The sequence below is a fragment of the Scylla paramamosain genome, chromosome 6 (genome assembly GCF_035594125.1).
Source record: "Scylla paramamosain isolate STU-SP2022 chromosome 6, ASM3559412v1, whole genome shotgun sequence".
Classification (NCBI taxonomy): domain Eukaryota; kingdom Metazoa; phylum Arthropoda; class Malacostraca; order Decapoda; family Portunidae; genus Scylla; species Scylla paramamosain.
In genome coordinates, this window is record NC_087156.1 from 1,535,001 (window position 1) to 1,547,500 (window position 12,500).

At 42.1% G+C, this 12,500-nt stretch overlaps 1 long non-coding RNA gene across 3 annotated transcripts in view; it reads left to right on the forward strand.

The window, feature by feature from the left end:
* LOC135101194 (uncharacterized) overlaps positions 1-12,500 on the forward strand; it is a 53,705-nt gene that overhangs the window by 18,197 nt on the left and 23,008 nt on the right. Inside the window, exons 3-4 of one of the 3 annotated variants that reach the window (XR_010269141.1) lie at positions 7,443-7,547; positions 7,700-8,817. The exons of 1 other annotated variant lie outside the window; for it this stretch is intronic. This is a non-coding gene — a long non-coding RNA (uncharacterized LOC135101194). Of the gene's footprint in view, positions 1-379; positions 719-7,442; positions 7,548-7,699; positions 8,818-12,500 lie in introns of those variants that run through there. One more of the 3 variants, XR_010269142.1, reaches the window with a different exon arrangement.

The window sequence follows — 12,500 nt, forward strand, 5'->3', positions numbered from 1 at the left end:
ATTTTATCGAATCTCCTCTTCAGACTATCTAACGTCTATACACTTACCTGTCCAGCCTCTTCTTCAAATTGTTCAGCGTCTGTCACGTTCTCTGCTTGCCAGTTCCATTCATTTACAACTCATTGTCTGTACTTACTTTTCCATAAGCACGGTAAGGAAAAGAGATTGGGACTCCTAGCGGGACTACATTCCTTACATTCTTTCCATGGGTGATATATCTCAGTATTCTGTTGTTATAATCTCTCCTTATCATCTCTCGACTATGTCTTTATTAAAGTGTCTATGTTCTCAAATATTTATTGCCATTTCTATGGCCATGCCCTTGTTTTCTTGTTATTAATCTAGCTCAGACATTTTTACTGCAAATGTTGTATTTCAGGGTTAAGATGGCCGTCCGCTTCTGCTTTTAGATACTTAGGCTTAGATAGGCTCAGATGATCGTCTCTGACCATGGTACTACAGCCAGGGTTTTTTTGAGGGACGTCCTTGCAGAGGTTCATGTTAACCTCTCCCCCATTGAGCTCCCGATGCAGTCACCGTCAAAGGTACAGCATGTTGGTATTCTTCGGTCGCTACGTGATAGTTTGAAAAGTCCCCAGTTTCCGGCAGGATTGGAACTTAGATCACCGGAATATTTGCTTCTCCTAGTGATGCAGAATCTTTGTTGAATTGTCACTAGAATCTATTTGTATTATGTGAGATGAGTCTTGGCCTATGGTAACAAAAAAAATAAATAAATATGAAGAAAAAAGGGTCATTGAAGCTGCCAATCCCAATAGGGTATAGTCAGAAAAAGGATTACACAAAATTTGAATCACTCGAAAACCACTATAACTTCCACTAGAGCTTGTTAAACGTTTTTTCCCCATAGGATGCCGAAATCTTTGAAAATAGCTGCCTCCATCCGGTGAAGAAATAGATATACGTATTAGGTGCATAGAGGAAGAGTTTCACCGAGATATTTGTTTCCACTTGTGATACAAAGTCCTGGTTGAACTGTTACTAGAATCTTAAAACATCCTTGAAAATTGCTATACTTTCCTCTATACCTTGTTGAAACACTCTCGTTAAGAAGCCAAACGTTTGAAAATATACCTATATCTGGTGAAGAAATATATAGAAGATGCATAAAAGGACGCAGAAAATCGGATGTTATACTCGTACCCTGAACAAACAGTTAACTGAGAGAAAGGTACATAAATAGAAGTACAAGAGAAACAGGAGGTTGGTGATACAAAGAAAATAAATAACAGAAGCATAGCGGAATATAAAGCTGGTGAATGTTCCTTGGACGCTTATGTACTGCACACAGTCACCGTCACGTGTCTCAGAGTGTGACGGCCGTGACTCGCGTGTCGTAGCATGTAACTGTTTCCTCTCATAATTCATCGCTAAACGACTGGCTGTGACGTGCGTCCCTCCCGGGGTCGCTCACCTTCCCTCCTCCTCCTCCTCCTCCTCCTCCCACGCCTGCGCCGGGCTGGTGGAGGCAAGGCCCTTGAAGGCTTCATTATAAAGGTCAGAATCATTTGTCGTGTCGTTCTCATTCCACTGACCCTGAACAATCATTTCCATCTTATGTTATGAATGAATTCCTCTTTTCGTAAAGGAAATGCTCGAGGAATGAAAGGTTGCTCGGCTGAGTGACAATCTTCGCATCTCGGTCCTGGTATCGCCGGTCGCTCGTAAATGTAACGCAAATACTTTAATGCTTGTGATAGGAAAAATATTGAGAGGTCATAGATCTGAGCTTGTCTTCTGATATAGTGAGTGAACACTTTCAGCTCAAATTTCCGAGTGAAGGGAGGAAAAAATAATCCTTCGATCTAACATGACTTCGGTGCCGGTAACTAGAGAAATGTGCAAAAATACTGATAGATTCTGTATATCTAAGCAAACTATCTTTTTTTGGTATATTGACTGAACATCAAAGAAAATAATAAAACTGATCCAGCAAGGTTTCGGTCTTGCTAATAAATAATAAAGCAAAATATTGAGGAATCATATATCTAAGCAAACTATCCTTCCGAAACAGTCACTGAATTAAACCTGTGAGTGAGGTGGACGCTATCCAAGAAGCCTCGGTAATAAAATGCTACAGTAAAACATTAAGAAATCACATATCTAAGCAAACTTGCCCTCTGATACATACACAGAACAAAACCAAAGCCTGTGAGTGAGGTGGACAAAAAGCGCGCTATCCAACAAGGCTTGGGTCTCGGTATAATCGGCGGAGCATCAGCGGCCGCGGCGCCTCCCCAGCCCCAACACGAGGCCTCACGCGGGGGGCCCCACAACCCCATCAAGATACGGCCGCCCCTCACACCTCGCGAATCTGTCAGTCATGCTCCGCTCTCATCTATCACCGGCAGCCTGATAACAGAGTGTGCTGACGTGGCCCAGCTCGTTGTGGCTCCCGGGGAGAGCCGGGCCAAGGAGGGGTGAGGAGGCGGCCATTGTTCTCTCTCTAGCTGGTGTGGCGTGCGGTGTCCTGGGCGCGAGAAAGACAGCACGGACATTGATCTCACCTTTGCAAATACCAGGAACGCCTGTCATCGCTCTCGCTCACTTACTTCGCAGAAATCGTATTTTTTTTTCTTTAATTCTTGACAAACTATGAATTAACTTCTTCACTGCTGGACATCTTTTCCAATAACTTCACCTTTTTTTTTCTTTTTTTACTAGTTTCTTATTTCTGTAGCTTAAAGAAAAAAAAAACAAGACTGCTTACTCTTTTTTTCTGTGTTCGTGTGCCTTTTTTTCTTTTAATAAACGACAAACTCAAAATTCTTACCTACTTTCTTTGCTGGACGATTTCCCCCATAGTCTTCCACGACTTCTGGATTTCGTATTAGTTTCTTAAGTACTTCTATAACGTAAAAGAAATTCCCTCTCTTTATTCTTTCGTGCACACCCCTATACACCCCAAAACACACGTACACATTTCTACACACCCCCTAGACACCCCCACCATAATCTCTGGTTCTTTATCTCTTTGTCCGTCTATTTATTCTTTTGTCTATGAAACCTAATCTCTTTATTATTTCGGGTGTCCATGCAAATGCTTTTTACGGTGTTTTGAAAGTTAACAAAGGATAGCTATAGCAGTAAAAGGTTTAGTGGAGTATCCTTCTTGGTGCCTGTAGAGAAGACCTGGTGTAGGTGATGTGTCCCGTGGTGCAGCGTGGCGGCCGTGGTGGCGCAGAGGTTCTACGCCCCGACCAGGGAATGTTGTCAGTCATGGGATGAGAACACCACCCTGTCTCCCCCACTGAGGCGTGATCATTGAGTCAGACAAGGGCAAGGCAGGACCAGGGTGCCGAGTGTGTGTGTGTGTGTGTGTGTGTGTGTGTGTGTGCTCCAAGTTAGTTTGTGTAAGAATGCAGGAACTACTGTTTTTATTTATTTATTTTATTTGTTTATTTATTTTTTCATGTATGTATTACTTGTTGCGTGTAGAAGTTAGATGTTCAACACTGAGACAATTACTAATGACAGAGAAGACTTGATTGATAATAAGACAAATATTTAAAACTGTGGGCTTGTCTGTGGACGTGTGTATGCGGGCGTGTGTATGTTCTGCATCTGGGTGCACTCACTCTTACACACTGAGAAAGAAAGAAGACGTACTTATGAAGAAGGGGTGTGGTGCAATACAGGTTTTAATGTAGGAGGGTGTGGCGGGCAGCGAGGGGCGGGCAGCGAGGAGGGTGGAGGCGGCGCGTGGTTTTAAGCGTGAGGGAAACAAAGGGAAGGCTGCGTGAGGACAAATGGGCTGAACGACTCAGATTTGTTAAGTTCAGGGGTGAGAGAGTAAAGCAGTGTAGCGCAGGGTGTGTCAAGTAGGGCAGGCAGCCAGACTGTGTGTGTGTGTGTGTGTGTGTGTGTGTGTGTGTGTGTGTGTTTGGGCGTGGCGTCACCGAGTGGACTATTTTGCAAGATAATGATGAGATTGTACACCAAATGCGATAAAAAAAAGCATGAATTATTAATTTTAAGAGAAAGGTACTTAATTATATGCAGTCTGCAATCACTTATACTAGATTTAACGTTTTCTCTCAATCTTAAGTCCACTAATTCACTGATAGTCTCCTTAGAATGCCTGCTAATTGACATATTCTCAGCAGCACAAAGGACTTGAGAATGAGAGTAGGTTGGTATGTTTTATACAGAGACTGCCACGTGTAATACTGATGGCTTCTTGCAGCTTATCTTACGTCCTTATGTTCTTATGAGAGTAAATGCAGATCAAAGAAATTTGTGATGGTTACTCGACTTCTGACCACAAATGTACATCACTTACAACAGAAAAAAAAATCTAAATAGATCGTGTGAGAAAGGTATTTTAAGTCTGTTGTTTTAAAAAAGGTAGAGTTCTAAGTTGTGGCGAAGAGTGATTGTAATGCCGCCAAAAATAGCAATCTTAGTGCAACTGTCGACTGTTCAAGAGTCGTGTTAGTAAACTTTTCAAGCCACATAATAAGGGTTTCAGTGCTACAGCAAAGGGACATTCGATAACACACACACTGCCCTCCTGTTCTACATGTCCTCTACACACACACACACACACATACACACACGTTATGTAAGTATTTATTGAACACAGTCATCTGTTACATAGTCTTAATTTCTAAGATTCATAGATAATAACATGAATAAGCTTGAATTATTGTAAAACAAATATGATCCTAACAGCACAGTAATAGATGAACTAATAAATTAAACTACGCATTAAGATTAAATAAAAAAGATATAAAAGCATAAAGCATAAATAAAAAGTTATAAAAACATAAAGCGAACATAGCTATTAATATTAAAGTGATACGTAAAGAAACATGCATTAACACACACACACACACACACACACACACACGTCACTCTCCTCCCTCCCACACACATCTGAGGGACAAAAACTTGGCGCTGCAGTCACCGTCGCCTCTCACCGTGTATATTAAAAGACACCCTTAATTCTTTCACTCTTGGACATTTCTTTTTTTCCATTAATCACTTTTAACATTTCAGACTTGATCATGTTTAATTTCACTTGGATATGCAATAGTTTACAACACTGAAAGCACCGTACAAAGACGTTACATACACCAACAGTAAAGAAAGAAAATCAGTAGAATAGGTTTTTTAATTTCTATCTAGTATATCGTTTTGGAAGCGACTGTGGAGCAAAGAAAAAAAAAAATATCGTACAGTGGTTAGTAATTAAGGAAAGATGTACCTAAAGGGCAGTAAATGGATTGAAAGAGTCGTCTTCAGATCTGAATTGTCTTTTTCAATGCTCTTTCCTTTAATCTTTTTTTTTTTTTTTTTATGGAAGGGATATTTAACGGGCTTTTCTTTTTTTTTTTTTCCTGAATTTGTCTTTGCTCCCCCGATCTCCTCCCTTGTGCATAAAAAAAAAGGTGCCTTTTTTTCACATACATTTGAGTCTCTTCAATAGATAGGTAACGTGGACCTGACAAGAAAAAAAGTCCTATTCTCTTTTTTTTTATTTTATTCTAGATACATGCAAAGTATCATATATAAGAACTGTATATGTATAACTATTCGTCCCAAGAAACACACACACACACACACACACACACACACACACACACACACACACACACAAAGCTGCACAAAGAGAAAGAGAGAGAAAAGAGTGTAGCACAACCTGCACCTCTTCTTTCTCCCTGGGTATAAACAAGGAAGTCCCTCGGTCCTGTTGGCGGCGGCGGCGGGTCGTCCCACGAGCCTATCGCTAGGGCATCGTTGAACATCCGGACGCTAGATGGCTCTGTCCTCGCGTGGCGTTTCTGAAAGAGATTAATGGTGATTTCTGATTATCACAGTGGCCAAGGTGCGGAGGGCGGAGCGGCGCCGGGCAATGTGTGTATTTGTTTATGTTTTGAATTATTTGTTTGTATTGTATTATCAGTGAGGGGAAGGTGTGAGCTGTAGTGCAGAGAGAGAGAGAGAGAGAGAGAGAGAGAGAGAGAGAGAGAGAGAGAGAGAGAGAGAGAGAGAGAGAGAGAGAGAGAGAGAGAGAGAGTATAAAGGTGATCTGGAATAAGTTGTTTTTGTTTTTATTTATTGTTTTTTGCCGATCTAATTCTTGTCTTTGCCCATGTCGTTGTTCTTTATGCATTTATTTATTCATCTGTTTGTTTATTCTTTATTTATTTATTCTATTTTATTTTTATTGTCGTTGCAGAGGTGTTTGTTTTGTATAGAATTCTACTACTACTACTACGTTTTGTATAGAATTCTACTACTACTACTACTACTACTACTACTACTACTACTACTACTACTACTACTACTACTACTACTACTACCACCACCACTACCACTACCACTGCTGATACTACTACTACTACTACTACTACTACTACTACTACTATTAATAATAATAATAATAATAATAATAATAATGATAATAATAATAATGTGTACAATTCTAATAATAATAACAACAAAGATAAAGATAATTATATTGCGTCCGGGAACATGAGGAACTGAATACAGAATCAATTGGCACAGAAGAAAATCAACATAACGCATGCAAATGATAGTTTTCGTGGCTGTTATTAATGTCACTGGCGTCCTTGTTTTCATTGTCTGTGTCAGGTTCGTTGGCCGGTCATCGTCATTTGCCATTTGCTGTTTGCACGTGTACACAATAGGATCTCGCTTATAAGGAGTGCACATCTGATAAATCCTCATCTATCAAGTGTTTTTTTTTCTGAGGTGTGTGTCTCTGTGTGTGTGTGTGTGTGTGTGTGTATAAGAGGGGCTCTAGCCAAGGGCAATAAAGCTGATTAAAAAGTTCGATTAGTTACAAAAAAAAAAAGACTGATAAAAAGATCCCTGATACAAAAAAGGACCAATTTAAAAAAAAAGGCCCTCTAATGAAAAAAGACCCACTGAAAATACCAGTCCCTTAGAAGACAAAAAAAAAAAAGTGTCAAAGCAAGTTCATATTACATTGTGAAGAGTCTTATATTCGGTACACATTACACGTTACATTAATTTTACTGTGCTCTGCCAGGATCAGTGTGTGGGCAGACGTGGCCTTGACTCAGCATGACATGTCAGCTTGACATGTCAGTGCAGCTTTTCCTCCCGCTGCTTTCCTTTCTGTCACTAAGGGTCATGTTATCACGTACACCTTTCCCTTCGACTCACAGTCTTCACGGGACAATCACCACTAGGGGTATCTTAGTAAGAGCTGATATTTTTTTTTCATTTAACAAGATGCTTCATGGAATGGATCGTTCAATATGTGTCTTAGCTCCGTATTCCTGAACATTTCCGTGTCTGATCTTGATTACTTTTAACAGGCTGTAATTGAAATTACTAGATATTTCAATTGTGTTTTCATGATTTTAGTAACAATTTAGCTAGGATTTTGCACTATTGGTGGGAAAACACAAGCGTCACGTCGACAGAGTCTTGTCTTCAGCGTCATTCCTATTACTGATTGGACAGCGGCATGAGGCAAGGGATGAAGTAAGACGAGAGCCAGGTGTGCTTCATCAGGACTGTTTTCAAAGGTTAGTCTGGTTCTCATAAGTATTTTCCCACTGATAACCTAGAATCCTTGCTATTAAACTATGACTAGACTCATGGAAACACCATTGAAAACCTAATAACTTCAACTCCAGCCTGCTGAAAGAGCTCGAGGTTAGACGCTGTAAGGTTTCAGAACACGAGGCAAGGACGCGAACCTCCACCGACGGGTGTGACCAGCGGCAGGAGCGTCCGTGGCCCCCTGCGTCTCGTGGCTCCGCAGAAGCTGGCCTGGACGGCGTGCGCTGGGCAGCCCCGGGGAGGTGATGGGCACACAAGGGCCGGCCTCCAGACCCCCTCCCGCCGCTCCTGACAACTACATTCCGTTTTCTGGGCCCAGAATCGTGCGCGACCACATTATTTCACATTCTTGTCCGGGTAAGACTCACAGAAACGCGCGTCCACTTTCCACCGCGACTCAGTAACATGATTTATGTCTTACCTTCGAGGCTTCACAAAGACACGAGAGATGCAGTGAGTTTAGCCATGCCCCTCAGAGGACGGCCCCCTGGAGCCCAGAGTGACACCTACAACCACTCCCCGGCCCCGCGGCAGCCCCTGGACGCCGTGATAATTGGCCGTTTTTATCGTGCGAGGCAGTTCGGCCCGGCCACAATTAGCGCCTACTAAGTGTATCGATTCGAGGCCACGGCGTCACCCATGTGCTCGCTTAATTACCTGCTCTTGTTCCCGTCACAGAAGCTACATTTTTAAGGGTCAAGGTGACGGAGGGTTGAGGGAGGGATCGGGGAGGGATGGAAGGAGTAATAGGAAGGGAAGGAGGAAGGTGCAATGAAGACAAGGAAGGAGAGGAGGTAGAATTAGATTACAATTACGATCTTTATTCTTTCTTAGATTCCCTTATGACTCCACGTGTGTTGTACAAATGTTTGTGTCTTTTCTACATGTTAAGGAAGTTGCAAGGGTAAGGACAAAAATGAGAAGGAGGAGGAGGAGGAGGAGGAGGAGAAGGAGGAGGAGGAGGAAGAGGAGGAGGGAGAAGTGGAATAATACAGTAAATCTATTAGCTCTATCCCTCTTTACTTTCTCCGTTGCACTAAACGATTGTTTCTTTTCTTTTTCTTTCTTTCTTTGAGTTAATGAATCAGCTTAAAAAAAAGAACAAGCAGACAAAAAAGAAAAATAATAATTTTAGTTGCCGCCATCCAGGAAGTCGAAAAGTTTTAATCAGTTATTTTTTTATCCATCATTGAGATTGAGAAAGAAAAAAAGAACTTCTCAAATGCCTTTTCCCCCCCCAAAAAAAAAAAAAAATGAAAACAGGAATAAGAGAACCAAGAGAAATTCAGTTGCGGATGTGCCTTGATATTCCTTTCTCGAAAAAGTCAAAGTCGTAGAAAAGTAGGAAAATATAATCATGCTGAGAGATACATAGTTTATTTTTTCAGACCGTCATGAAAGTGACAAGAAAGAGAATTGTAGTATAACATTCACATCTTAATATTTTTAAATACCTTAATAATGTATGTAATTATTCAGTCTAACACATCTCACTGCTAATTAATGAACATAATTCTAATGGCTACATATTTTTTCCCTAAAGCATAAGCAGTTTACCTTTAAAATAATGAGCAATGAAAAGATAATGAATGCAAGTCAGTTACAAAAATAAATATAAAATAAAGACGAAAAAAAGTAAATAAATAAGTAAACACACAACAAAAGTGAATTACAATAGACCCACCAATGAAATCACTAATACAAATCAAGAGTTCAAATAAAGTCAACACTGTTACTGATGCTAACACACACAGTAACGTGATCAAAGAAGACCAACAATCTCCTGCGCTCCGTACCCACACTCAAGCCACTGTCCTGCTCCCTGCCTGCCTCACCCCCTTGTTTTATCACCACCTGCCGTCCATGTGTCACTGTCCGTACTTTCAAACACTAGGATTGGTTTTAAAGGCCACAGAGATGATTAGCTGTGTTATCAGTGTTTTTTCCTTGATGAACCGTAATCCTTGTTAAATCTGTCACTAGAATCTTAAAAACGCACTTTGAAACTCAGAGGATATGTAATTCTTGTTAAAACTATAAGTAGAATCGAGAAACATGCTTAAAATTCATAAAGTACGTGATTCTTGTTAAAACACTCACTAGAATCATGAAAACACGCATAGAAACACCAGTAGCTTCCACTACAACTTCTTAAAAGTGTACTCAAAATCAGAAATGTTTACATGTACCGTGCAAAGTGTCACGCGGCTGGACGGGATGGGGCGGGGCGGGGCGGGGCGGGGCGGGGCGGGGCGGGATGGCTCCTGGTGTTCCCGGGACCCAGAAGGCGGAGTCCCTGCAGTATTGTACCAGGGTCGTCCTCACACGCCCTTATCTGTCCTCTTGCCATCCATTCGTCTTGAGATATAAGAGTGTATCATTTATCATCCGCGCAGTATAATCACATGGTAGAGAGAAATTTGCTCACTGCAGTGATTTACGTGGAGGAGGTCGTGTGAGGGCAAGGGTGGAGTGGAGAGCTGCGGGCGAGGGAATGAGAGGCGAGAGGTATGTAGAGGAGGACGCTTCCCTGACGGATCTCTCGTGTTTAGTTTTCCTTAACACATTGTTCTTTCACAAGAACTGTTTTTCAAAGGTCTCACAGATGATTAGTTGGGTTCTTTTTTCTATTACTGATGCAAGATACTTGTTAAATTATCACTTTTATCATGAAAACTCTTCAGAAATCTTGTTCACTCTCTCTAGCGTCTGTTAAAAGTTTATACGCTGAAAATCTAGATAAAACATCGAAAAATTTAGAAATATGAGCCTTTACCTTATAAACTACATTCGTCAGTTTACTGTTTGCACCACTTTACCAGTGAAATAGTAGAAAGCCGGACTTATCAGGCAACATAAAGTAAATCAGGCAACATAAAGTAAAGAAAGCAGGCTGCCATCTGGCGGGGCTTCGGAAGAGTTAGGTGGTTGGCGCGGCCCCCTGGCGGGAGGCGTGACAATTACAAACAACCGAGGAGGGTCTGATGTGGCCATCGCATTCATCTCTCTGCATTACCTCACCCCAGAAGCTTTGGCATCGAAGAATTCTTGTCACCCATTGCAGTCAGTACAGTCAAACCTTCAAAAAGCAAGGCGTGCGTTACCTGAGGAGTCCAGCGTGGCCAAAACTACGCAAACAACTGCCGATGAGAGGGTGAAGTCTCAGGCAATCATTTGTCAAGTGTTCTGATAACTCTTCGCGCCTTGGCGGGAGATAACGAGGTGGGGAAGAAATAAGGCGGTGTGGATCCTCGGGGTGGGACGCGGAGGTTAAGGAGGGGCCGCACGTGAGGCCAGGCGGCGGACGCGGTGCTAAATGGCTCCACGCGAGGCTGATTGGGATCGCGCCTTAGTATGTGTCAGCTTGGACTCGCTGCAAGTTTTATTTAGTGACCTGAAGACTTGCCAGAGGAGTGTGTTTGGGGCTGCTGTTATTGTGCTTCATTCTGGTGAACTGCGGGAGTCTGGCTGGTGACACGAGAGACGCAGACATCAACACTGCAGATGTTTTAAGTATTTAGTGAGTGAGCGAGTGAGTTTGTATTTGTTTTATTTTGGTGAACTGCGAGTCTGTAACTGGTGACACAGGAGACGCAGCCATCAACAGTGTAAGTTTTTTTTAGGGGTGTGAAGAATTTCTAAGCAAGTGTACGAGTCTACTCTTTGTGTCTCAAGATGATGAACGGTTTCAGTCTGTGGTTATAACACAGAGACACTGTAGGTTATATATTGACCTGAAGACCTTCTGAGTGAGTGTACTGTTTGTGTTTCATGCTGGTGAATGGTTGTAATCTATAGTTAATGACACGGGAGAAACAGTAGACTATTTAGTTACCTGAAGATTTTTCTAAGCGAGTGTATAATGCTGGTGTTTGTATTTCATATTAGTGAACGGCTGAAATTTATAGCCAGGGACGCAAGGATTCTCCCACCTGGTCACTGACACTCCTGGTTGGAAATTAGCAGCAGGTGAACGTGATGTAACTCGTCCGCGTCTTCCTGCCTCATGCTACTTACTGCTCGTCATCCTCCAGACTGGTTCAGCATCCGCCGTGGGTACAGTCGTGGTTACAAGCGGAGTACTCGTAACTTGCCGCCACACTCACCTCCACCTCCGACTTGCTGACAGTCTCCTTATAAAAACTGACGATTGATAGACTCCCAGCAGATCCAAAGACTAAAGGTAGAACTAATAGCAGAGAAGAGTTTGATACATCACTCGACTTTTGACTGTGAACTGTATTTTAAGATTTGCTGGTTTCACTTTTACTGCCTTTTGTGTTTTCCTTCAGTCTAAAGGCCTCCAATCTGATGACAGTCTCCTTACAAAACCTAGCAATTAATAATCTTACTTTATTCAGGGACTTGATATTGAGGCAGTGCTTTAGACGCAGAGAAGGGGAGTTCAGTACATTACTCAGCCACTGACTATAAGCTGTATACAATGGCCAGTATAAACACGGTGGTCTCTCATAAGGAGTATTTTAAAAGGCTACAGAGATGATTACTCCTTTTTCATGGGTATTTTTACTATTAAAGCTCCAGAATCCTGTCAAACTATCACAAGAATCTTGAAAACAGGCTTGAAAACTCGTATGACTTGCTCTACAGCCTGTTAAATGTAAGGGATAATACTACGAAATGTTTAGGAATATGAGCCTTTAACTATACAAAGAGCAGTATGTGTGAGTGTGACGTGATGGGCCTCGGGGAGATACAGGAAGGTGATTCGTGGCTACACCTGCACACATCCTCCTTCCCACAGCGAGGCACCGCCCTTACAGCTCCGCCCATAGTGGCTGTGTTAGTGTGCCGTGTCCTCCTAAGTCTGCTTGCCTGATAACGACTTGTGTGAGGCGAGACTCGTGTGTCGCTGGTCTGGTGATGCGAAGAGAGGGGTTGTTTGGATGCGGGAC